The sequence below is a fragment of the Eumetopias jubatus genome, unplaced genomic scaffold (genome assembly GCF_037043125.1).
Source record: "Eumetopias jubatus isolate StellerSeaLion01/CBP00866 unplaced genomic scaffold, mEumJub1_p1.0 scaffold_12, whole genome shotgun sequence".
Taxonomy (NCBI): Eukaryota; Metazoa; Chordata; class Mammalia; order Carnivora; family Otariidae; genus Eumetopias; species Eumetopias jubatus.
Genome location: NW_028274818.1, coordinates 13965653 through 13975727, shown reverse-complemented (window position 1 = coordinate 13975727; position 10075 = coordinate 13965653). Strand labels below are relative to the sequence as shown.

At 48.3% G+C, this 10075-nt stretch overlaps 1 long non-coding RNA gene across 1 annotated transcript; it reads right to left on the bottom strand.

Annotated features, from left to right (window-relative positions):
• Positions 1-2641: 2641 nt before the first annotated feature.
• LOC114210466 (uncharacterized) lies at positions 2642-9354 on the bottom strand. The gene is made up of 3 exons (XR_003609525.2): positions 9282-9354; positions 5191-5349; positions 2642-5033 (listed from the first exon to the last, which is right to left on the bottom strand). It is a non-coding gene; the product is annotated as an uncharacterized LOC114210466 (long non-coding RNA).
• Between the last annotated feature and the right edge of the window lie 721 nt (positions 9355-10075).

Here is a 10075-nt window from a genome sequence, read left to right as displayed (position 1 = left end):
TTCATTATTTGGGAGAAAAAAATGCAAATGAAGCCAGACAGCTGGTGCTTTCCTTGCGGCAGAGAGTGATGGAGGGGCCGAGGCCCGCCTCATCAGAGGCGCGCCCACCCTCCTGCTCAGACAGGCCCTGGCCGGGGGCAGAGCACAGAGGCTGCCAAGCAGCAGGAACAGATGGGCTGGGCAAGGGGGGGCATGGAGAAGGCCGACGTGCCGGAGAGGCTGGGGAAAGGTGGTGTGTCAGCTGCCTGGGCAGTTAGAGCGCATAGGACAGGAACGGGGCACTCAGGATCCTTCAACAGCCCCCCTTCCTTAAGGGCACAGGGAGCCCTGGAGGTACTCGAAGGGGTTCGCCGGCCCCCCACAGCCACCGTTCCTTGGCTTTGGCCTACATGGCCTGGCCTACGTTTCATCTCCTGTGTCTGTGCGCTCAACATCTGCTTTGTCCCAAAAAGGGGGGCTCAGGATAGAAAGAAAGAGAAAGGAAAGGGGGCTGAGAACTCATTTCTTTCCCCCTGAGTGGATCTCAGTCTGCAAACCCAAGTGTGCAAGACATCTAACTTCATCTTTCTATTGCTGAATGTATCTTTATTTTCTGATCCTAGCCTGCTCGAGTGATGGAAACCATGCCATTCAGCATCCCGCCTTCCTCTAGAGTTCACTGAAATATCGGGAGGCGTAGATAGTTCCAAGGGCAGACAGGAAGTCTGTGTGTGTCTTCTATCCGAATTGCTCTCTGCTGAGATATCCACCGTCCCCTTCAGCCTTTGGACACTGGTCCACACAGATTGCTCCTGAGGGGGCCTTTGCTGGCTGCTCCATTTCTTCTTCTTACTTCCAGGTCCTTCCAGGACACATGGCTGTCGGCCTCGTGTGCCACGGCTGGGCCAGGCTGGGGCAGATCCGTAGGCTGTCCCAGCTCCATAGTGCCTTCTGATGCTCAAGTTCAAAAGGGCTTATTCCAGTCCTGCCTATTTTCCTCAAAGATGCAAAGCAGAAGGCAGGTTCCACCAACACCAGCACACTCTACACTTTTCTGCCAAGTCTCCTTAGAGAATCTTTATCTATTCTGGGCCAGAAAACCCATTCTTGCTCATTCTGTATTCTCCTAACATTTTGACCAAGAGCTGGACCCAAGGAAGAAGCAAGGAAACAAACAAACAAACAAACAAACAAACCCAAAACAGTGGTTAGGATTTCAAGGATGTTTCCTTCTCCTACAGAAAAGAGGAAAAGACGGGCATACAAAATGGAGACCCTCAGTCAGATCTAATTGGGATGGATTTGGGATGGATCTGGGATTCAGGCCTTCTTGAGCTATTCGGTTCACTGATGGGGTGCTCTGTGTTGGGGGAGGCTACCCTCGTTCACCCCACAGTCTCTGGGAAGATAAACTGTCTCAGAGGCCCCTCAGGCTTCCTGGGGAATTTAAATGACATTTTGGTCTGAGAAGCAGAATGGGGTTCCTGTGGTCCAATTTACACCAGGATGGGAGCCTAAAATCCTAGAAATATTGAATACAGCTAAACATTGCTGAGGAAAGTTGGGAGAGAGGGGAAGGGAGGAGAAACTCGACGCATAGATTTAATCATGGCCTTCAAATCCTCCCACTGATGACAGAAGCCTGGAGAGGCCTTGCTGGGGACCCATCACCATTCCTTTGGATTGTCCTGGGCCTTTCACATTTTAGAACACTTTTGCTTTGAGCATCTCTCTTTGTACTCACAATACCTCCATAAACTAGGGTTGTTTTAAAGACCGGGAACGATGCAAAAGGGTTCTAAAATATAAAAGGCCCAGTGCTGGTCCTTAGTGGCTCAGATGGGTTTCCTGAGTCCCCTCATCCTGAGCTGGGCTCTCCTCCCTCCCGCCATGCACCATGGGGCCCAGCAAACGTCCACCTCCCATGATATTTGTTAGTATTTCGTGTGTTGGCATGATCTTATCTCACCCTATGAATCTCACCTTGGCTACATGAGGGTCTCCTGGCGGGCTCAGGCAGTGAAGCGTCGGCTCAGGTCACAGTCCCAGGGTCCTGGGATCGAGTCCCGCATTGGGCTCCTTGCTCAGCAGGGAGCCTACTTCTCCCTTTCCTTCTGCTTCTGCCCCTGCTTGTGCTCTCTCTGTCGAATAAATAAATCTTAAAAAAAAAAAAAAATAGCCAAGTGAGAAAGTCCTTCCCAGTGCCTGATCCCTGATCTGCTGGACACAGACAGTAATGGTCCCTGTGTTAAAGCCTAAAATGACCTTAGTTCTTCCAATCTCCTAAATATGCGTTCAGTGAGCCTGGTCTTTGAGAAACTGACCTGGTCTGACCAGTGCCATCCTGTCTTTGGTAGAAACGATGCACACATTATCGCATTTTTTTAATCCTCCTTGAGCACATGTAAAGTATAAATCTTGCTGATGTCTCTGTGTGCATACTGCCAGGTCTCCAAAATTATCTCCCATCAAAAAAATGCACGGTTTTTGATCTCTGCTAATCCTGGTACTATTCAGGAGGAAGGAAAGACTGAGATACAACAGATGTTTTGGCTCAAGGTCATGAGGCATGGAAAAAAAAAAAAAAAAAAAGCCCGAGCTTTCATATTCAATTATCTAAGTCGTTTTTTTTTTTTTTTAACCTTTAAATACTTTTCCCTTCTCCACACGTCTTTTTGCCCTGTAGGCTACAGGTGCACGGCATCATCTTTATCCCGTCTTTGTAGGGGAAGAGAGGGAGGCTCGGAGAGATGGAGTGGCGGGGCCTGGGGCTGCAGGGGCTTCCCACGGCCCCGCCGCCTGTGGGGCACGCTCAGGGCCCCACTCCTGAGCTCGGCTCAGTGCCTGCGCGCCTCCCTTGCAGGGCAAACAGCTGCGCTGAAGTTCTGGAAGTGCCGTAATAGCATTTGCTAACCACTTCCACATGATTTTTTTTAAAACAAATGTCACCCTGCATTGTAACGGCGAGCTAACAACACGTTAGTGGGTCCTTGTTCTCATTTCATTCACTTTTCCAGCACTTGAAGTCACAGGGATGCCTGCAAGGACGGGCATGTTCAGTGAATGGCTCAGCAGCTGGGCCATTTATTCCTTCGCTCGCTCAACCCCCACTGCCTCCCCGGCTGGTTTCTGAAGTGTAGTCATTGCCCTGCTTTCTCTCCTGCTGCTGACCCGGGGAGAAGGGAGCAGTTGGTTTAAGGAAGCGTCAAATCTGTCTGCTCCAGCCACTGTGGTAAAAGTTGACCCCACTCTGGCCCAGCCACTCAGGAGTCCTCCTGCCCGCGTGGTCTGCTGCTGGGCCCATATGGAGAGCCCGAAGCAGGGGCTGAGCAGAGGCTCCACGCTGGCCTTTGTCCAGGACTGTTAGAAACTGTGTCCCCAGTTCCTATGTTGACCACCTCACCCCCCAGGACTTCAGGATGTGGCCTTGTTGGGAAATGGGGTCATTACAGATCTCCTTAGTTAAGATGAGTTCCTACTGGAGTAGAGGAGACCCTTAATCCAATGCGACAGTTTTCCTCAGAATTGTCCTTAGGAAATGAAGAACATTGGCCACAGAAACAGTAACTCAGGAAGAACGCCATGTTAGACATGTTACCACCAGTGAGGAGCCGCCAGAGCTGGGAGAGGTGGCTGGAACAGATCCTTCCCTGGAGGCTCCAGAAGGAGCATGGCCCTGCTGACCCAGTCTCACACTTCTCGTACCTGGAACCGTGAGACAATAAATGTCTGCTGTTTCAGCCACTGCTTGTGGCCCTTTGTCTGGCAGCCCTAAAAAGTGACAGATGCTAACATCTGATCCACTTTCCTCATTCCTTCCACCCAGCAGAGCGTCTGAAAGAGCCCCAAGAAGCCAGACAACTCCTGGGGCTCTAGTGGGGTGGGGGTGGGGGTCCAGCGATGACATCACAGGGTGGGCTTTCCACTGTCTTAGCCAGTGCCCAGTGCTGGAGACTCCTGCACGATGGAAAAGCCTGAAGTTCCCTTGTGGAGCTCTATGGAGAAGGCTCTGAGAAGCACACAGTTATAGCCAAATTATATGTACCCTGGCTACCCTGGCCTGTAAAGGATACCATGACCATCCCTCCTCTATCCTGGAGCCCCCTGCACACTTACACAATAAGGCTGTACTCTGTGTCCAGCCCAGAGAGATTCAGACTCCCAGTGGTGTGGTTATCGATGTATCATTTTACGAGGCCCATCATAATAATAACAATCATAATGACATCAGTAACCACTGCCACTGCGGCACCCACAGTGAGCATTTATTGAGCTTTACCCACATGCCAAGCCCATGCTTTATCTTACTTCCTTGCTAACTGACCTGGGGCAACTCACTCAACTTCTCTGTGCCTTAGTTTTCTAATCTGTAAAATGGAATAGCTGTAGATAAAGCATTTAAAAGTGCTAGCTATTATTATTACTCCTGTAAGTAATATCATAGATGAGGTACGGATGATGTTCCCATTTTAAGATGAAATAGGGATGTGTACACAGCTTAGTGAAGGTCCCTGTCACGTAAGCGACACCTGTTTCCTCCTCCAGAGGAGGAGTCCTGCTGCATGGAAGATAGCAAAGGGCATCAGGATGCCTGTCCCCAGGATCAGCAGGTTCAGGACGGCACCCCACTGCATGATTCTCAGGTGCCAGAGTCCCCTGGAAAGACACAGCTCAACACAGGCATGACATGGAATAACCGTTTAGGTACACAGAAGTGAGACAGAGCAAGATCAGCTCCAATAGTAAGCGTCGGTCCCCCACGGCCCTGCAGCTGGCCCTGCAGCTCATCCTGCCTCAGGCACAGGACCCAGCTCCCTCCCCACAAGGAATAGATAGAGCAGTGGAGTTGACCAGGTGCCATGTGATGCACGTACCTGAGCAGAACAGAGAAGCGCGCGTTCAGAACAGGGAAAGATCCTCCTGAGAAGTACCCAGCATCGGCTGTGAGGACTCTTTATCTCCTGTCAGGAAGTCTTCTGGGTTCAAGGCACATTCTTACGGAACTGTACAGAGGTCAAAAGACTGCACACACATGACTTCCTTAACCAACAGTCCTACAACAAGAAAACAGCCGAGCCAGGACTTGCACTCAGGTCATTTTTTCCAATCATTATATGTTGACTACCTACTGGGTACATGACACTATGCTAGGCACGCCTGCCTATAAAACTTCTCAGACACAGAAATCAAACTCTTCTTCAAAAAACTTACAGCGGGGTGTCTGGATGGCTCAGTGGTTTCTGCTCAGATCATGGTCTCAGGGTCATGAGATCAATCCTCATATCAGGCTTCAGCGCAGAGTCTACTTGAGATTCTCTCCCTCTCCCTCTGCCATACCCCTGCTTGCACTCTCTCTAAAATAAATAAAATCTTAAAAAAAAAAGAAAAGCTTAGAGCAATGGAGAAAATAAAGGTATACTCACAAATATAATAAGTTCTTTATTTTAAAATAGCAGGAGGGGAAGAATGAAGGGGAGTAAGTCGGAGGGGGAGACGAACCATGAGAGACGATGGACTCTGAAAAACAAACTGAGGGTTCTAGAGGGGAGGGGGGGTGGGGGGATGGGTTAGCCTGGTGATGGGTATTAAAGAGGGCACGTTCTGCGTGGAGCACTGGGTGTTATGCACAAACAATGAATCATGGAACACTACATCAAAAACTAATGATGTATGGTGATTAACATAACAATAAAAAATTATTAAAAAATAATAACATATTGAACTTACGTCTATTGAGAATCTACTATTTGCAGGGACCATGCCAGGCACTGGAACACAATGATGAAGAGAACAGCATTCTTACCCGCAGAGCTGACCATGGATCCACAGTGCAGCAAGCGAGCAAGGAAGCGAACAGTGGCGCTCAGTGATGTGAGAGGCCCCAAGAGATACAAACAGAAAAGTTCAAGATCTGAACCTACAATTGTGGTCCTCAGTGGACACACAGTCTAAGGAGAGACAGAGAGGAACTGGGCGCTTTGAGCACCACGGACACCACGGGGAAGAGTGTGCAAGGAGAACATAGGGAGAGGGCATCTAGAAATGGGGAGCCAGGAATGGCTTCCCGGTGGAATGATGCTTGAGTCAAATTTGAAGGAAAATAGGTCTTAGGTTAAGGAAAGGGGAAAACATTCTTCTCAGGAGCAGGGAGGACCTGTTCAAAGACACCGGTGTTGAGCAGAGTACTGCACGGTTCTGTGTGGCTGGGATGGAAGCCATGAGGAGGGAGCAGCACATGAGGACGAGGTGGCCCCTGGAAGCATGGGAGGATGGAAACAGGGCTGATCCTGAAAGACCGAGGCAGAAAGCTAAGAGGACACAGAGGCTCAGATAAAGTGCTCCACTCAGCTTGGGAACATTCGGCAATGATGCAAGGAGAGCCAGAATTGGAAAGACACGAGAATCTGGATCCATGGTGTGGAGAACGGGCATTCTAAGTAAAGAAGATGCTTTGGCATGGCTGGTGTGGGAAATCACGGGACCCCGGGTCGGGGCTAGGGTTCTGTAAAGCTTTGGAGCCAGAATGTGCACTAACAGCACAGTGTCACCTGCTGCGCACTGTCCAAACTGAACTAGACACACTCCTCACGGAGATCCACACACACATCAGAGACATGGGCAGACTCTAAAAATGAGCCGGTAACTGCAGTGACCACGCACTTTGTTGTCCTGAGACACTACTGAGAGGAAAGGAGGTGGAATATGTAAACTCGCAGGACAAGAGCCTTGGGACCTGGAACGGAGGGCCAACGTTCAAATAACCAAATAGATTGCATTGAATATTACAGGAGTGCAAGGCAGTGAGTAGGAGTGTTTGAACGGCACGTACTGGTATAAAATTGACAGGAGTTTTCTGTGGAAACACAACAGGGGAGGTTTGGAGAAGTCACCAGCTCACTTCTAAATACACACAGGCACACACACTCCACATACCACACTCACCCACTCCATATGCCACACACACACACACACACACACATACACTCCCATACCACACACACACCACAAACATGCACATTCAATCATATATATAGGTAAGTAGATGTACGCATGCATTATGGCTGCCACAAAAACAAAAACGAATATGGCTTGCTTTGTCATATGAGATTCAAGCTTGTTTTTTTTTTTTTTCAATTAATGGAAGGCAGTAATGGACAATAGTTAAAGGGTTTAGCATCATGTATATCTTAACTGGTGTATGAGTTTGACTATTTAGCACTTTGGCTGGATTGTTTAATTTCTGAGTCTCAGTTTCCTTATCTATGAAATGGGGATGACAATATTCACTTTAAAGCATTATTGTGAGGGTTAGTTATATGCATTGCCTGGTACACAGTAAAACCTCCAGTAAAGAATATTTTATACATCCTTTTTTTTAATATACATCATTTTGAGTAGCTTAGATATGTATCTGTGTACTATTGGCTTTCAATATAGCACATACCACAAAAAATTTAGAAAATAAAGAGGTATATTACATGTAACAAATCATCTACTGAACTCAAATCAATCTGGCTTACACAAAAAGGAAATATTTTAATTTGTGTAACTGAAAAAATCAGGGGTTAAATCTTGCTTGGTGGAGGACGGTATCCAGAGACCAACTCCTCCTCATCAAGGTTCTGCTCTCCATCCTTAACCAGCTATGTTTCTGATGGAGCCAAAGTGGCTGCCAGGGGCCTCAGATGGGTGCATCACCAGGGAAGCAATCCCAGTGGGAATGGAGCTTGTTCTCGATTAGCTCTCCCCAGAATACTGAAAAAGTCTTGAAATAGTCCATCGTGGATCTTTGTAATGATCTTGAAATTGTCTGAATTCTCTGGTAATGTCAACATCATATGTCCACCTCCCTGACTGAATCCAAGAGATGGGACTTCTGTCACCAGCAAATGGGACAGCTGATGCTGCCTGGCACAAAGTAACCCAGCTTCTCGACATCCCACCACCTGGAGAGATCACTGCTATTTTTGGTGCAGTTCCTTCCAGATTTCTTTGCCTACACAAATATATATGACCTTCTAACAAGGGTTTTTGCTACGAAAACAAATCAGACTGTGCACTGGTTGGTATTTCCTTTAATCACCTCCCGATATATCATGGGTTTTTTCTCATGTGAATAAATATAAACCAAATAAATCTTTTTAAATGGTTGCATAGTATTCCACTGTGTGACTGCATTACAGTTTATTTCTTTCGTTTTATTAAGTTCTCTGAATGGGATGGACTCTAAGAAAGGTGACTAGTGTGAATGATTAGAAATAAGAGGGTTCCCATCTCTTACGTGCAGCCTTGAATGGGTGTGGGCATGTACACGTGCAAGGGGAAATGCACAAGAATGTTTACATGATCCAGAGTCATCAGAAAATGCCCACAGGCTTGAGATAGAAAGGAGAGCAGAATTTGCAGCCCCTCAGTAGACTTACAATCCGTTTTACCAGCCAAGGTTGGGAGCCCTGGTGAGCGTTTAAAGCACAGGACTGACTCCCAGGCCTCATCACAAGGGGATGGGGACCCATCTCAGATGCTGACTCTCTTGTAAGACAGGAGAGCTCACTCTAAGAGCTTACGTTTGATGGTACTCAAGATAGAGGTCACAGGAGCAACTGAAATGAATATAGGACTAGACATTTCTACAGATGTATGCAACAAACAGATGAAGGACATTTGTAGGGTTCCCCACTGAAGAAGGGGATCGCCAAGTCTGTAGTCGGAGACAAAGCGAGGCCGCTGCCTTTAAAAGCAAACAACAAAAAAAAAACATCTTGACAAAAATACGTCGGTGACGCAGATGTCTCTTTAAAAGGTTCCGGGTCCACATTTCCCAAAGAACCGTCGCCGTGGTTTTAAAAATAGCAGGCTGCCTGCGACTGCGGGTGCCAGACTCACCGAGGGGGACCCCTCCCGGCGGAGGCTGCGTGCGCACGAGCCGAGCGCCGAAGCGAGCTGAGTCAGCCCCGGCCGCTGCGCTCCCCGCCCCGCCGCCGCCCTGCCAATCTCCCGCCTCCCCGCCGCGCCGGCCGGCGAGAGGACCAATTAGTGCAAGCTGTGATGTAGACATGGGTCCTCCGAGGACGCAAAGCCCTCCCCGTTCTCTTGGCAGAGGCCACTGGAAGGGCCGTCGGATGTCAACAGCTGTCCATCACTCCCTGCCGGCTCAGGGGGGCCTCCCCGGCGCCTGGCCCGGACCCCGCCGGGTGACGGCAAAGCTAGCAAACGCCGCTCGCTGGAGCCCCCCACCGTCCCCGCGGCCCCCACTGCCTCGGCTCCCTCCTCGGAGTCGGAACCAACCGCGAGACCGGTACCTTTGGCTCTGCCTCCAAGGCAGGCCTCTGGAAGTGAAGGGAAGCACTTGGAACGTATGGCTTTCTGGCCTGTTTTGCGGAAGAAGGAAATGCCCTTGACATACCCAGGAGCTTCCGTTTTCAGAGCATCAGAGTGAAAGAATGCACAGATGTTCTAAGTTTGCCCATGCCCCCATTCCCTGCACATGTGAAAAAGAAATTGCTTTATAACTCTCTCACTAGGGGTGGTGAGTGATCGGGTCCTGCAGATTTTGTGTGTGTGAGAATTAACGGGGGACACTAGAGGATGACAAATATTTCTGACACGTAAAAATAGTTTTAAGGTGAACTCGCTTTGTACAAGAGTCCATAGTATCTGCTGACAAGTACATAACGAGATGACTAACGGTGATTTTTTCCTTAATAAACTCAATTATTTTCATTTCATTTGAATTGAGAAATGGACATATAATCCAACAAAGCCATTAATTCAAAATTCTTCTCTCAAGTTTTGAAATATGTTACATGATTTGGCAAGCAAAAAACTTCTTTCCCAGCTATGATTTGATTAAACCAAAACAGACCTAGGAGTGCATTTTAGCTGTGTTGGGAGGTGAGACAGTTTAGAAAGCAAAATCAGCGTAGTGGTATAGAGGGAACCATCTAAATTTTGTTATAAAGGAGAAAAACAGGTATTTCAAAGCAGTGGACTATCCAAATGCAATGTTGCATGTTGCAGCTTGAATGTAGCATTTATGGCTTTTTCCCCCAGCCCTAAAAAATTATGTGTGTGTGTGTGTGTGTGTGTGTGTGTG